The sequence below is a fragment of the Lygodium microphyllum genome, chromosome 1 (genome assembly GCF_053477565.2).
Source record: "Lygodium microphyllum isolate KBCC chromosome 1, Lygodium_microphyllum_v1.1.10, whole genome shotgun sequence".
Lineage (NCBI taxonomy): Eukaryota > Viridiplantae > Streptophyta > Polypodiopsida > Schizaeales > Lygodiaceae > Lygodium > Lygodium microphyllum.
In genome coordinates, this window is record NC_141135.1 from 49,016,678 (window position 1) to 49,033,384 (window position 16,707).

At 41.0% G+C, this 16,707-nt stretch overlaps 1 protein-coding gene across 1 annotated transcript in view; it reads left to right on the forward strand.

The window, feature by feature from the left end:
• Nucleotides 1-1,984: 1,984 nt before the first annotated feature.
• Nucleotides 1,985-16,707, forward strand: part of LOC148041085 (diphosphomevalonate decarboxylase MVD1, peroxisomal-like) — a 55,013-nt gene continuing 40,290 nt past the window's right edge. The window contains exons 1-3 of the mRNA XM_087676739.1: nt 1,985-2,313; nt 2,421-2,534; nt 2,786-2,907. The gene's annotated coding sequence lies outside the window, so the exon portion shown is untranslated. The remainder of the gene's footprint in view (nt 2,314-2,420; nt 2,535-2,785; nt 2,908-16,707) is intronic.

Here is a 16,707-nt window from a genome sequence, read left to right on the forward strand (position 1 = left end):
AATCTTTTAGGCATTTTGAATGAAAGCTTCATTAGATAGAAAGCTCATGTTGAATTTATTGACACTTCTCACATCGATTAGCCTAAAGGAAATCATGAGGTATATGTTTAAAATCTAAGCTATCAACAAAAAAACCTTGATACTTAATCATCAACAAATTTGAGGGATGATTGCATGTCCTTCCAATATTCTTTCTCCTCCTCAATCATGTTCTACTGTCCATGTGAATGAACCTTGATGCTGATGGTCATCTTCCTATTCCCAAATAGTATTATGTTGTCATCATGCACGTGTGACTTAATCCACTACCATGTGCTAGCTCTGAGCGGTTGGGGGCATATATCAAGACACATGCTGGGGGTTCTCCTCAAATGAACAACCACTATTGTCACAACATGTAGCTTTGGCTTGAAACTTATCCTCGACAAAAAGTATATATCCTCATATGCCTTGGTCACACAGATTAGGAAAGCAGGTGTATCTTGATAGGCCAAGAGAGAAAGCACTATCAATATCAAGCTTGGCTTCTTGAACACCAATGAAGTTAGGCTTACTTCTATGACACAAAACAATCAGAAAGCATTGTCTCTCCTTAGAGAAGAGGCCTCAAGCATTCCATGAGAGTATTGATATCCTACATGAGTCTCGATCCATGGAAGATTTATGAGCATATACATTGATAAAGGGCTACCCTCCTCTCGTAAATTTCTTGATAGAGATATTCAAATTGACATTTGTGTTTTTGGCATCCTGTGTCTTGAGGTTGAACTGATTTTCTTTGCCATGAGCTTTATCGGCTTCAGCATTATTACCCTTATTTGAGTCTAGAGGTTGAAGCACATTGTTGTCCATGTTGGGCTCATTGACTTTGGCACTTGCGGTTTTGTCGACGATGGCAAAAGTTATTGCCTTCATTATTAGGTATGTTAGTAGCCACAACTTTGCCAAATGTAAATTCTTTATTATCAATCTTCTTAATGTCGTTGTTCTCAGAGTTAGTTTCACTTGCTTTCTCCTTAGAGCTTTTTGGGTCATCAATTCCTCCCTCCTTGACCACTTTCTAAGGGTAGGATTTTGCAAAATGGCCTATCCCACAATATGCATACTCTCCTTCCCTTATGATTGGATGGAAGCAGGGGGACATGTAGCACCTTGCCAAGTGATGAGGCAATAGCCTTAACTTCATTCTCAAACATTGTATGCTAGTTAGGGAACAATACCGATACATGGCACTCATGGAGTAGTACATCCTCAAGGGAGAAGGTGGTAAACTGGGGCAAGCAATGTACCAGGTTGCCGCGGAAACTAATGGAGCATGTAAGGATCCAATTCCTCTCTATTGGGGATTTGACTAATACCTAGTAAAAGCCTTTACCGATAAACTCGTAATATGCTAGCTTACAATGAGCTTGGTATGTGCCAATAAACCATTGTGAAAACTCATCATCAGTGGGCATACATCCCATGAAATACATGTAGAGACCAGAAGAGGTGAAGTCATAATATCTATGCCAGAAATTATCCATGGGCAACTCCATTTCAACCTTATGCACCTTCTTAACATTATGTGATAGGACTTGCTTTCTTGAATGATTTGGCTAGTTGTCCTTCGCATGCGATGCGTACGAGTCTACCTCCATACCTCCATCACCACCTACCCTTAGAACTTTCGAGGGTTCACCGACAGCTCTGTCTTCTCTGCCACGCTTAGCCTATGTGCATGCGAGGGGAGTACCACAACAATACATGAATTAGATAGCAAGCACAAAGGCTTTTTTTTTCATGCGCTCACTCTCCCGCCCACCCATATTGAGTAGGTACGACACCAACTTTCTAGAGCAACTTAGGTTTAGTGTAACCTCACTTTCGAATTTTGAGATTTAAGTGTAAAAAGGTAATATAACGTTCAAAATTCCAAGGATTTTAGTATGAAGACCTCCACATATAGATGTTTTCTCTCTTAAATTTTGGAGTTGAAAGGTTTTTCACCTTTGGGAGAGAGAGGCTTTTTCCTTGCAGGGTTGGCACCGAGTTTCAGCAAACATCCAAACATTTTCAAGATTCTGTTTTGATTGACTCTCTATCCAGTATCTCGCATGCATGTTTTCCAAGGGCTATGTTCTTATTGTTGACTCTCCAGTACCAGGATTCATGCATGTTTCAAAGCAGCCCTTTGACCGGGCCCCTGGCGAGCTGTTCATTAAACAGAGTGAGCAGACAGAAGAAAAGCATTAGGCCTCTCTATTACTCTGTCATGTTTACCTGAGATTTCATGGCAACGCACTCAGTGGTCTTTTTCTGAGTAGCGATTCTGTGGGTGGCCTATTGGACTTGTCTCGGGATTAATAATAGCACGGATTTGTATATTCAGACGGTTTTTTTCCCCTGTTGCTTGACCTTGTTCAGGCTCCTTCTCGCAGATAGTGGCCAGATACATACATTCTTCTGCAGTTATGCAGCACAATCCGTTATCATTGACAGAACTCTTCTCCCCTGTTCAGCAATAGCCCCTGGAGCTTCTTTGCAGCAGTTAGGTGAGTTCTTTTCATGTCTTTTGTGTTGGCATTGTTTGAAGAATTCATAGAACTGAAGATGGCTGTGAGCTTCAAAGGATTGTTTGAAGTTGACTTCTTACATAAAATTTATAAAGCTTAAGGTGGCTGTGAGCTTCAAAGGAGTTAGCTTTGAAGGAGGGATACCTGATTTGTTATGTTTTGCTTTGCTTTGTGCACCCGGAGCAAGTAACTGAGTTGCCTTCAACCTGTCATTGTTTGGACGAATGCAGATCGTCCATCGTACCGAAGGGCAGGGCAGGATTACTGGGTTGATTCTGATTGAGGAAGAGCTAAAACAAAATTTGGGCAAAACTTGTGTATTGCATAATAACAAGCATTTCTTGAAGACAAGGTGCGCGGTGTACTGAGAGCACATAAGATTTAATGTAAATAACGTGAAACAAGGTGCTTAGTTTCTTGTTATTAGTCACCTGAAAGTGGTTGTCTTCTGCCCATCATCCTCCATCATCAACCCCTGTCATGAGAGGTCTAAATGGAAATTGGTAGCTTATAGTGATCACTTTCTACTCCCACCATAGAACTGCATATGCCCTTTGGTAAATCTTCCCCATTTGAAATACTGAGAAGACACCCAAAAACTCAATTGTACATTGTGGTACAAACATAAACTTTTACTAGCTGATGGCTTCTACGATTGTGATGATTTGCGAATCAGCAGAACAGTGGAGTGACAAGTTTTGGAGACTAATGAGTTCTAAATTGGAAGGGTCAGCAGTGAAGGTTGATTCCATCATTCTGATATAAGCTCTTGCTGTCTGGGTTACAAAATTGTGGACATCTCTATCATAAATCATATTATCAAGCCTGGTTTTAGAAGGCTAGCCAGGAACAAAGGAGATGATTTGTCCAAGAGCTCTCAGCACTCTTGAAAAGGATCTGCATAATGAGGTTTGTAATCCATAATGTGGTTTAGGTTTGTCATCTGATCATGTGATTGAGATTTAGATTTGTCATCGGATCATGTCTCATGTGCTCATCAGTCATCAGACCAATCATAGCTGAGACCTGTGAATCTAGATCTGGGTATGGAGGTGCAACTAGCTTTGCTGATTGTGCTGGCTCCTTAGAGAAGTTGAGTGCCTTCAAACAAATCTTTCTCAAAAAGGTTAGAACAAGCCTAGGCCTTTGTTGGAACATTTTGGTGTGTTCCTATTGAGACAGTTTATCTTGCCAAATGGGTCTCATCACGTTGAGTAAATGTCATCTAACATGATAGATTACTTCACTGGACATGTATGTGCAAATCAATTACCTTGAGAATTCTGCCCCTTGTGGTGGAGGAACAGAAAACAGCAACCTATTAAGAAGTTGACACGCTGTGCTTTTTTTTGGAGCACAGCATGTCAACTTCTTAATAGTAAAAGCAGAGCATGTCAGCTTCTTAATAGGTTTCTGTTTCATCTTCCTCCATGACAAGGGGAAGCATTCTCAAGGTAATTGATTAATCACACTTTTAGAGAAGTAATCTACCAGGTTAGATGCCATTTACTCAATGTGATGACATTTACTCAATGGAAGAAGAAAACTAGCCGTTTGGCATTCTCTGATTTTGCTTTGCAGATTTTGGAAGGTGCAGTTGTGATTTTGGGTATGTTAGCTAAGTTGGCTCATACATGTACAGTGTCAGGTTACTGACAAGCTTTTTAGGAAGCTTTGGAAATATCGGTTTGGATGATGCAAATATTTTACTAGCAAATAATATTACTCTACCATACTTAAAATCTTTGGGATTTGCACGTGTATGTTCCACCCAAAATAAGGTTAGTTTTGTAAGCTTGTGAATTTAAAACCAAATGAATGTATGTATAAGTAGATAAATACATTGCACCATGCAGTAGCTTGCTCCACTTGTGTGTGGAGAGAGAGAGAGAGTCTCTAATACTAATACAGAAAAGAAAATAGAGATTGTAATAAAGAAAGAGAGAAGAGGGGGTTCTTATTTCTTTAATGAAAGAGACAAAGATGGTTCCACATTAAAAAAGATTGAGGGATGATCCTATTGCCACTTATTATATTTAACAATGTAACTGATGCAAAAATTTTCCTACTTTTTTTAAAGAATGAATTTCTAAAATTTTGTAGTTAAGCAAAAACATTTTGTCGTGCTCCCCAACCAAACAAGCCTTGTGGGGCATTTAAAGAAATGCTTGAGCAGAGATAGAGAACTCAGAGTATATGACAAACACAGTGAAAGTAGTAGAATTGAAAAAGAAGAAAACTGGGTGTGATGAACGAATATTCAAATTGTATGTTGGTATGATACCATGGGCCTCAAACCTTTGTGTCTTGGTGGGACCGGGGATGAGGTGAGCTGGAAGAGGAGTTGAAGACACCAATGACAACCAGGAGAGCGTGTCATACTTGGAAGGGATCCTGCAAATCCAGCAGCAGTCTCTAAAGGTGTCAGAATGATGGTGACAGCTCAGTGACAGCCCAGACTGTTGAAAATGCGGCCTGGCTGAATGGTGATGATGTTAGTGGACAGAACAGTACTAAAAGGTTGGGTGGCAGCAGAGTGGCCTGCCGCGCTGGTAAACGCAACAGAAACAGGTGCTTGGCTGAGGAAGATGTAAATGCAGCTGGGTGAGATGATACAAATGATATCGATGCTGAGAAGACTCCCGAATCAGGTCGCATGGCTGGTGGACTTCACTGAATCAGGTCGCATGGCTGGTGGACTGCACAAACCACAGAGGCAGCACTTGGGAAGCACCACCAACTGAGGTATGCACTGATGGAGGGCTGTAGACAGCAGTGGGCGAGATGAGGGCTGATGACAGCTGGCTGGAATAAGGTTGAAGGATAAGGGATGCACTCACCTAGACTCTTATTTATAGCGAATTTGGGGTACACTTGACCCACTACAAAAAAATGCCATTTAATAAATTAATAATAACAACTAATTATTAGTGTGCTTTTTGGGTTGGTTTAAAGAGAATCAAACATGGGTCAATGAAAACCCTAATTTTAGTGGCTGAGCACCTCCTTTCTGAAGCCAAAAGGACCATGCCCAAGATAGCATGAGAGTTGGGGTCTTTACCCTCTTTTCAATACTTGAAAGGTTCCATCTCAAAGTAGCCAAGGTGTTGGTCCAAGGGAGCTTGGCTGCCTAAGAATCTACCAAGACTACAAAGGTGGTAGATATCTTCTTTTAGATAGCCCTATTTTAAGGGATCTTAAGATTTTTCCTTTTGTTTGGTTTTAGTAAATGGTTTTAATGATAGTAGGCTGGAAAACAAATACATCCTCCATAAACAAAGGCCATGGAAAGTAAGGCATTGGTGAAGAGGTATTGATGAGATAATTGATGAGTTAAATGGTGAGGTGCACGCTCCGACTCCATTATCTCCCTTTGTCTTCAGTGTCGTTGACATCATCAATCATAGTGTTAGTGAGGGCACTAGATCAGGCTGAAGATGATGGTAGCATTGAAGATGGAGGAAGATGATGTTGGCATTTCTCTTGCCACCCTAGGATCCATTTCTTCCTTAGCCTTTCGCCACATCTAGGATCTAAGAGGGGGTGTTAGCAGCAGTCATGTCTGTCATGCCTTGTCGTCTCTTGCCTGTGAGTCTTAGTTTGAGTCAGACGAGGACTTTTGGAGCCTTGATAGGTCTATGATGTGTTTTGATGGGGGAGGAAATGCATACAAATGCACATAGCTCTAGAGTTGAGCCGATCCCATAAGGCCGCACGATCCATCGATGATCCAACAGTGGGATCCTCCATGGGACATGGAATAGGGTGGGTAGCAAACTCCCAAAGATCGAAGGTGTCAAGGATACACTCCACCTTATATTACCAAAGTGAGTAGTTGGAAGCATCAAGCCGGTCTTCTTCGGGTAAAGGAAGTATGGGCACTTGTATAGAGGGTGCCATGAATAGCATATGAAGGCCAGCAAAACGGGCCTTTTGTGAAACATGGAGAGAATTGGGAGGAGAGGAATCCTGTACAAACAGGATAGGTAACCTCTGTTTGTTGCATGAACTAGCATAAAAATATCTATATCTCTTAGAGGAAGGGACAGAGGCCACATCCTCAGAGTCAGCAAAGAATTGGTGATAAGACATCTTTGATATCCTGCAAGAGAAACACCCATAGAAATTGTGTTTGGACGAGATAGGCCCTCGAATATAGTGGAAACTAGCTACAGGATCTTGAAGGATTTGATGTAGATGGTCCCACCTGAAGGCTGTGTTTGCTGAAAACGATGATGCAGAAACCTACCGCCTGCTAATCCAATCAGTTGCCTGTGCTGTAAAAGTTTGCATTTGTTGATGCAGAGAATAGCTGGCAGCAAAATGCAAGAAAAGAGGGGAGAAAACAGGTCGCTTGTAGGGGAATTGGCTGCGTGACAGCAAAACACAGATTTGGGAGGGTGTCTAGAGCAGTCTGGGATGGTTGCCTACACTTTGGAGTGGTTGCATAAGCAATAGATGGTGTGCTGCAGCTCCACACAGCTCTATGTCCTCTGTTTTGGCTCTGATACCATGTGAGAGTGCGCAATGGAAGAAGAAACTCGAACACAGAAGAAGAGAGAGAGACAATTTGCAAGAGAAAAAGAAAAGAAACCTACATTGAACAAGGAACAAATACTAAATACAGAAGGAGGATTAATTAGTCACTGCACGCAGCCCACAGCTTCAGTGAGGGCACGAGATCAAGTTGATGATGATGGCAGCACGAGAGATGGAGAACGATGACAGAGTAGGAGTCTGCACCTGTCAAGAAAGGAAGGAAGATGATGATATGGATCATGAAGTGTGGAGAGATGTAGGCTATAAATAGCCAAAAATCCCCAAATCTGGCCGACCTGCCCCAGAAGGATGCCAAAAAGCTGGTTGACTGGTCATGTTGGTAAAGATGCCAAAAAAATACAAGTGGCATATAAAAAATCCCGAAAGGCATGGACAATGTCTGACAGGCAAGAACATCCTCGGAAATGCAGAAACTGCACAAGAAAAGCACATTGAAAGTTGAAACCCGACAACTAGAGGAAATGCATAGAAATACACACAGATAGCCATTCTAGAATGAGTAGCCTCCCCCATCAAAACACATGACAGACTTATCAAAGCTCCAAAATTCCTCGTTTGACTCAGACTGAGGCTCATAGGCAAGAGATGAGAAGGCATGACAAACATGACTTCTAACAGTACCAACATTGATGTGAGGAAGGAGGTATAGGAGGATTAGTGGTTGACCAGTCCGGTCAATATATTGATGAAGTCATTGGATGATGGTATGAACTCTAGGCGGATGGTGCCTAGCTCCATGTGCTCTCTTGTAGAATCATAGGAGACTTGAACCATCTCTTTTGGGATGATGGTGGGGTTGCCAGCAAGTGCTATGGCACTCTGGCTATCACAATAAATCACCATTGGGATCTCACATGGAAGCTGTCGCTCTATCAACAAGCTCCTTGGATAGATGGCCTCAATGCTACCATCATAGAAAGCTTGATACTCAGCTTTGGCTGAAGATTCAACAATTTTGTCATGTCTATGCCTAGACCAATCGATTAGAGTTAAGTCCAAGTTGAATATATAATTGCTGAAACCAGCCTTCCTTCTTCGAAAAGGTGGTGATAACTTGATTTAACACTAATTACGGCAAGCATCAAATTTATGTAAACTGAAAATGTGCACTTTACAACTTTAATCTTGGATATTAGACACCGTGTGGGCCCCAAAACTGGCCCCTTTTGCAGTATTTCTTTATCTTATATTGCAAATAGAAGGAGTACAACTGAAATCCTTTGATCTCCTTTGCTAATCCAAGTGCCTCTTGTTGTCAAAATTGACTAGTAAGCCTCCAAACCAATTTTCCCTTTGGTTTGCTTGGGGATTGGCCTCCACCCTACTCCTTGAAAGACAAATTCAGTCTCAAATCTGATATTGGCTAGCTTGCCTCTTGAATTTCCTTGAAATTCCTCAATTTCAGTTGTTGAAATTCAAGTCCTAGGCCCTCAATTCCGAGCACGCATCCTGAGGTAGCTATCAAACCCTAATTTCTGCTGTGAATTAGGGTTTATAGTAGCGATTGATTGAAATCTCTTCCTCCAATGGCTTAAAGTGCTAGAAAATGTTTAGATAACTTGAGAGATGGTTGGGGGATGAGAGAGAAAGCTATAGATAGAGAAATTTCAGAGTTTCATAATGAGAAACGTTGAAAAGCTACTATTGCCGTGCGCAAACAGCCATGGAAGCTGTTACTTACAACTTATGACCAGCAGAAAGATTGCTGCCCCTCTTGTATGCTGTCATTTGCACTAGAAGGACCTTGGGTTGTTGTCAGTTGCTCTTGGAGGGCTCCACATTGCTGTCACATGCTATAGGACCGATCCTTGGGTGCTTGCAAATCACATCAGCAGTCTCTCCTTGCTCTCTAACAACCTTGTTCTCTCTCACAATGGATGGAATAGACTCCACTAGCCCCTACAAACGTTTTTTCCACTTGCATTATGAAAATTGATTTAATAATTATTCTAGTGCTAAAAAATTTAATTTCACCAACCAATAATTAAATTGCTAGGCCAATTTGTCTTCTAAGTATCTCTGAGCAGCGACTACCCCTTAGACCGGCATTAATTAATTAATTCATGCCTAGTCTCTAATGTCACCACCACTGACATTAGTGGCCAATAAATTAGCCTAGGCCAAAATCTGAGATTGGTATCACCTAGTACTTGTTAGACATAACTTATTACAACTTTTGCCTTTTGCACCGATTGATATAGGGCCCTAGGTCCCACGCTGTGAAATAATTGACTTGCACCTCACACGTGTAAGTCATTAGCACATTTGATTGACTTTTAATCAAATGCTAAGCAAAGTAATAAAATTTCACATCCTCATGACAATTGTCCCATGTGCCATTTTTATCAATAGAGTTTAACTTTGATGCATAGCTGCTATCGAATGTTCATTTTATAAAGCATCATGTAAAAAAACAGGTTCTTCATTCCATGCAATAGCTACAAGTGCATGTGCAACCAAATTACCCTATGCATGGTGAGTGGCTGATCCAGTTCAGCTGGGAAGAAGCATGGGCTGTTTGCTGTCTTGTAATGTATCTCACAGCCATCTAGGGACAGTTTTAGCTTCCCGAATAGCAGCCCTCTCATGAACCACTTTATAATTAAGAATGCCTTGATCAATGGGCTGATAATTAGGCTGCTGTTCAGCATGTGTTTGTTGCTGAATTTGCTATTGTAAACCCTCAATAAGTTGCTGAAATTGATCAAAATTAGGTTCACTTTGCTGAAATACAGGCAACAAATTGTCAAACATGTCCATAAGCCCCACATTAGGCTGATTTTTGCAGTCCATGAAGGGCTGACTATATTTAGCGAATACCACATCTTTATTAACAAAAATCTTCTAGGTGGAGGGTTGGTATAAGCAGTACCCTTTACTTTTTGCACTATGACCAATATGGATGCTTTTGACAGACTTGTCTTCCAATTTATGTCTTCGTGGTCGTGGCAGCAAAGCATATGCCAAACATCCAAAGACACGGATATGTGACACCACTGGTTTCCAACCATTCCAAGCTTCACAAGGCATACAATCAGCCAATGCTTTAGTTGGGCTGTGATTTAGCATGTACATTGCACACATGATATCATCAAGCCAAAACTTTAGGGACAGATTATTGTGTGACAACATACAACATGCCATTTCCATCAAAGTGTAAATTTTTCTTTCAGCCACATTGTTTTGTTGAGGTGTGTAAGGCATAGTACACTGATGGATAATACTCCTTTTAGCCAAGGAGTTGAACTCTCATGACATATATTCCTCCCTTGATTGGTACGTAGTGTAATCAGCTTGCATCCATTGCCATTTTTATCCAAGGCCAAGAAAGTTTAAAGCATGCAAACACTTTGGATTTGTGTTTCCAAGCATATGTCAAACAATGACGAGTCATGTCATCAATGAAGGTAACAAAGTATAAGTATCCTTCAATGAATTTGACACGCATGGACTCACAAATATCACTATGCACAAGTTGTAATTTCTGATTAGCACTCATAGTATCACCCTTGGGAAATAAAGCACGATACATTTCGCCAAGCACACAACTTTCGTATACATCGTGAGTAAGTACGTTCAAGGGAGGAAGATCGAGTACCATATTTTTGCTTCTTAGATGTAGCAAACTGTCATAATTAAGATGACTAAACCAAGCATGCCATAACTCACTGTCATCCACAATAGTGACATCAATATGTAATGCATCCTCTGATACTCTCCTCTTGCATAAATCAACTTGATAGAGTCTATTGTATAAATTACCAATGCAGTAATATACACTGCATCGATCCATGTGGAATTTGACCGCAAAACTAGCACATGCGATGGCTAAAACTAAAAGCAAGTTTTTCTTTATGCATGGCACCTACAATACCTTGTCAAGCAAGATAGTTTTCCCATCATTTCATCAATATTAACAAGTTGCTCCGTAATGTCCTTGATACATGTGATATAGGCATCCATAGAATCACGCTTTGTCATGTGCTCCATCTCAAGCTGCCTATGCAAATAGGCTATACGAGCCTCATTGTGCACCTAATATAGTGAGGCAAGCTTATCCCAAGCATCCTTGGCTATTATGCATTACCAAATATATGGGATAATTTGTCTTTGCACAAAAGTGCAATCAAAGCACGAGCTTGGGCATCACTTCCGTCCCATCTTAATTGATTTGCTGTGGGAAGTGTAGGAGGAGCTAGAGCTGAAGATCCATTGGTGATTGTGGATGAGTCAAAAGAAACTATGACATTCTGTGTAGCAGGTTATGCAAGCCTAACTTTGGAACCACATACATGAACCCAGCTACTTGGCAACAAGTACATGCTTCATCATGTATGACGACATGGGATAATTAGTGCCATCTAATTTGTTTAAGTCAAATGATTTTACCTAGTCATTGCTTGTTGAAATTTTTGGTTTTTCTGTAACGAGTTGTCATAAGGACATGTATTTTTAAAACCTCACTTAACATGTGGATTAATTTTTAATCACATGATTAAGTAAATGTTGCATGTGTGAGGTGGATCTGGGATTAGAGTAAATTTATGAGCCCAGGACTCGAGAAAATCATGAGACGTCAAAGGCAAAAATTGCTAAAAGTTATGTTGCACAGGTACTTGGTGGTATTTGGTATCAATTGTTGGCCTAGGCCATTCATTTGGCCACAAGTGTCAGTTGGTGACACTAGAGATGCGGCGTTTAATGGTACCTCATACCGATCTAATGGTCAAAGATGACACAAAGAGACTCGGGAGTGGAAGATGCCTAGCCAATTTAATTATTGGCTAGTCAGATTATTTTTCTGGGCACCGAAATAATTATTAGATTAATTTTTAGTAATTAAAGGCTGAAAATTAATATTTAACGGTGGATAATGTTGGAAAAACCATTTGGGAAGTCTGCCACTTGGCAAACTTGCCTATACAGGCTGGTAAAAGGCTGAAGAAGAGGAAAAATGAGATCATTCTTGCGGTAGCAAATGTGAGAGAGTTGTAAAGCCATGGCTAGCCTATTTTCAGCCATTGTAGCCAGCCAGGAGTGAGTTTTGAGGAGACGATTGCAGATTCCGATCTTCCACAACTAGGCGATTGTATGCAAGTATAAGCTGATAGCTGATTTGGATGTCTCAGTTGTAGGCGGCAGCATTTAATGCTGTTGTGGCAAGGCAGCAGCTGCATTTGATTAATTTTCAGTCATTCTTCGTGACAAAACTCTGAATTTTATCTCTCTACAGCTTTCTCTCTCATCTCCCAGCCATTTCACAGCCTTGCTCTGAAGATCTTAGCATTTGGATCCTCGAAGGCTGAGAAATTGCAAATTTCTTTGTTGTAAACCCTAATTTACAGCAGAAATTAGGATTTAGCAACTCCAAGACTTGGATTTTTCAGGGCTAGAGGTGAATTTCGGCTAAATTCAGGTGGAGGACTAGCCAGCCATTGAATTTGGGGCATTTCCATCGTCTATGAAGTGGGTGAAGGCCAATTAAGTGCCCGAATTAAGGGGCAAATCAGATTGAAGACTTGTGGTCACTTTGAACAGCAAGGGGAGTCTGGATTGCGAAGGGGATCAGGAGAATCCCATTGTAAATCAACTTCTTCTTCAATAAAGCTAAAGAAATACCAAAAAGGGCGCCAACTTTGGGGCCAATCGGGTGTGCATTGTCCAAGATCAGCAGGTAAATTTGTATTTTCAGATTTGCATTTATTGTTTGCTGTTGTAATTAAGTTGTAATCTGGGATTTACCACTCATACACGGAAGGAAGGATTGTAAAACAACTTCTTCTTCAATAAAGCTAAAGAAATACCGAAAGGGGGGCCAATTTTGGGGCCAAATCGGGTGTGCATTGTCTAAGATCAGTAGGTAAATTTGTATTTTCAGATTTGCATTTATTGTTTGTTGCTGTAATTAAGTTGTAATCGGGGATTTACCACCCATCCATGAAAGGAAGGTTGGTTTCACCAGCTACTGTCCAAAGTACAAATATAGTTGCAATACAAAAATAAAGCAAAGAAAATACCAAAAACTCATAATTTTTCAAAAAATTGATGGTATCAATGAAAAATTTTCAGCTGAAAGGACTCTGACATGTGCAAATGTCATGGTAGAAGGTGTAATTAGCCTCAATGTTGGTGAGTTTGGGAAAATTTCACAAAAGCCCCAAATTAAAACGATGAAAGTTGGTAAAATTAGAGCTTGAATATGAAAGCCCCTAAATTTTGGCTCAAGATTGAGGATCATCGAGTGCAAAATCCATAAAATTTTGGTGAGATTTGAGGTTTTAGGTAAAAGTCCTAAAAATTTGGAAAAAATTTGGATTTGTTGCAAAGTAGCACATGCATAGGGTTAAGTAGAGATTGTTGGGTTGTTGATGGTGTGGCACAAGTTGTGAATTGACGCATGTTGGATTTGACGTGGCAGGGCAGTAGACTTGGAGGCGATAGGTTTGACGATAGTGACTTAGGCTGTTGGCAGGTCATAGGATATCACGTCCATGAAGACTCTCCGGCTATTGATAATGCGGCGCAAGCTATGGATTGACACACGTTGGATTTGACATGGCAGGGCATTGGACTTGTTGGGTTTGACTCACACCTACGCTCACAGAGGAGTGTCGGTGATCTGTAGTAGGACACTGGGATACTTTTTACTCTTCGTACGAGAGGTTTTTTCCTTGAGTCACATTATTTTCTATTTTGTGTGTTTATCGGTCACTTACCATACTTTACACCTTTTGGGTGTGAACTCATCTTAACAACCCTAAGGTCTAAGGGTTGTACTTTGTACTTTCACTTACACACTTAGGAATTGCATCGTGTGTCGAGCTGTCTATATTCTCACTCTCTCTACTGTCTATTGTGTACTTTCAGCTGAGAGCTTCTATCTTTGATCTCACATTTGGTATCAGAGCTTAGACTCTGTTAGCTTGTTAGCTCCTGCACCTTGTCTTGTTGTAGCCTAGCTGCCCTCGGCAGTAGTTGTCACCACCTCGTCCAACTCAGCCCCACTGCCGCATGCAGCACCCGTCCTAGTCTAGTCGTAGCAGCCCTTGCGTTACCTCTAGCTTAGCTACCTAATCTTTTGTTCACATGGACACATGCTGATTAGATTTCAGCATTTAAGAAAAATTTGTAGCAAACTTTTGAAATGCCAGATTTGGGCCTTTGCATTACTATTTGGGCATTCCGTTTATTCATGATGCTAGAGGCATTGGATTGTCACAATCCAGATATATTGGTAAACTCCTTGAGAGGTTTGGCTTCCAAGATTGCAAGCCAATTATCACACCGATGGAGACTGGACTCAAGCTGTCTTTGTATGGTGACAGTGTTTTGTTTGACATTCATACATATGCTCCAGCAATTGGATGTCTCATTTATTTATGCAACACAAGGCCAGCTATTCAGTTTGCAGTTTCAGCCTTGAGTAGATATATGCACAGCCCATGCATGCCACATTGGCAAGCTGTGAAGCTCGTTTTTTGTTACTTGTAGGGTACTAGGACTCTTGGATTGCTTTATGCCAAAGGGGGACCACTGCAATTACATGCTTACAGCGATTTAGATTGGGTTGGTGATTTTGTTTCACGTCACTCTACAAGTGGAAACTATTTTTTTCTTGGCTCATCTTGCATCTCTTGGCTTAGCAAGAAACAATTCACTGTTGCTGCATCATCTTGTGAAGTTGAATACAAGGCAGCTTTCATTACTACAATTGAATGTGTATGGTTGAGACATTTGTTGGTTGATCTTGATGTATCTATCACAGAGCCTACTTCTTTGTTTATTGACAATTAGAGTGCCATTGCAGTGGCATGGAACCCAATGTTTCATGCCTGTACGAAACACATAGAGATTCGCTGTCACTTTGTTAGAGAGAGGCTACATGCAGGGGATATTAGCCTTGTCTACTGCCCTACCAACAACAATGTAGCAGACATCTTCACTAAAGCTTTTCCTTGCAACAAATTTAAAGCATTTCGCAATGCTTAAAATTTGATCTCCTTTGGTGGATGATCCTTGTATGCTGATCATTTTTCACTTCGGGGGGGTTTGTTGGGTTTGACTCATACTTACGCTCACAAGGGAATGCCAGTGATTCACAGTTGGACATTGGGGTACTTTTTACTCTCCATACGAGAGGTTTTTTCCTCCAGTCACATTATTTTCTATTTTGTGTGTTTATTTGGTCACTTATTGCACTTCATATGTTTCGGATGTGAACTCACCTTAACAACCCTAAGGTCTAAGGGTTGTATTTTGTACTTTCACTTACACACTTGGGAATTGCATCATGTGTCAAGTTGTCTTCACTCTCACTCTCTCTACTATCTACTGTGTACTTTCAGCTGAGAGCTTTCATCTCTGATCTCATAGGACTTGGAGGCGACAAGTTTGACGATAGCGATGTAGGCTGTTGGTAGGTTTGACAAGAGCGATATAGGCTGTCGGCGATGTGAATTTGGAGGTGACAAGTATGACAGGAGTGATGCAAGTTGTTGGTGACTTGAATGTGGCGCTGCTTTATCAAATGCTAAGCAATGTGATCGATGTAGGTGAATGTGGCAAGTAGACGAATAAGATAGGCGAAGGCAGTTTTGGGCTTGATGTGTAGGTTGCAAGCGTGTCAAGATAGGGCGCGGCGGTTGGGTGGGTTAGTGCAAGTTGTAGTATAGACAGTCGAACAGAATGTTACCTTGTTGGTACCAACAAACCATGTGGCATTTGAGGATCCTTCCACTTGACACCCTCCCAAAAGGAATGAGGTCTGCTAGGTTTGCACCTATTACTTTATTCATGTTTGTCTTTACAGCCGATTATATAGCACATTTTGAGACAAACAATTCGCAAGATGCTCTAAAGCATTTTGGGCAGCGATTAGCCATAGAGGAGCTAGAAAGCGATGACTAGAATGGAACTTGGACCTTGGTGAAGCTTTGAGGCCACAATGAGGTCGTTGGGACAAAATGGATTTTCCACACTAAATTAAAAGTTGACGCAATTTTTTATGAATACAAGGAACTTGGACCTTGGTGAAGCTTGAGGCCACAATGAGGTCGTTGGGACAAAATGGATTTTCCACACTAAATTAAAAGCTGATGCAATTTTTTATGAATACAAGACTCACCTTGTAGTACAAGGGTTTTGAGCAAAAAATAAGGCATAGACCAATTGTACGGTTGACATCTTCCATTTGTTACTTGCACTGGTATCTCACCATGGATGGCTAAAATATCAGATGGATGTCAAAAGTGCCTTCTGAATGGATTCTTGGATGGGAAGCTCTATGTGGAGTAGCCACCCAAATTCACTCTTCCAAACCATGCGGATAAGGTCTTTCATTTACAAAAAGCTCTTTATGGATTGAAGCAACCACCGTGCAGATTCTAGCCATGTGGCTTTTGCCACATGGCTAGAATCCAATTTGGAATCCTATGATGATAAAGAGTTGGTGGAATATTTGCCCTTCATCTTCTCTTACTACTCCTATTCCTACAAAGCTGCTAGCTTCTTGCAATCCTTTTGTAGATGCTGCTTTTTACCACAATTGTAGTATTGATCCTTCTTTTGCTATTGCTGTTGTGTCTCACCCCTC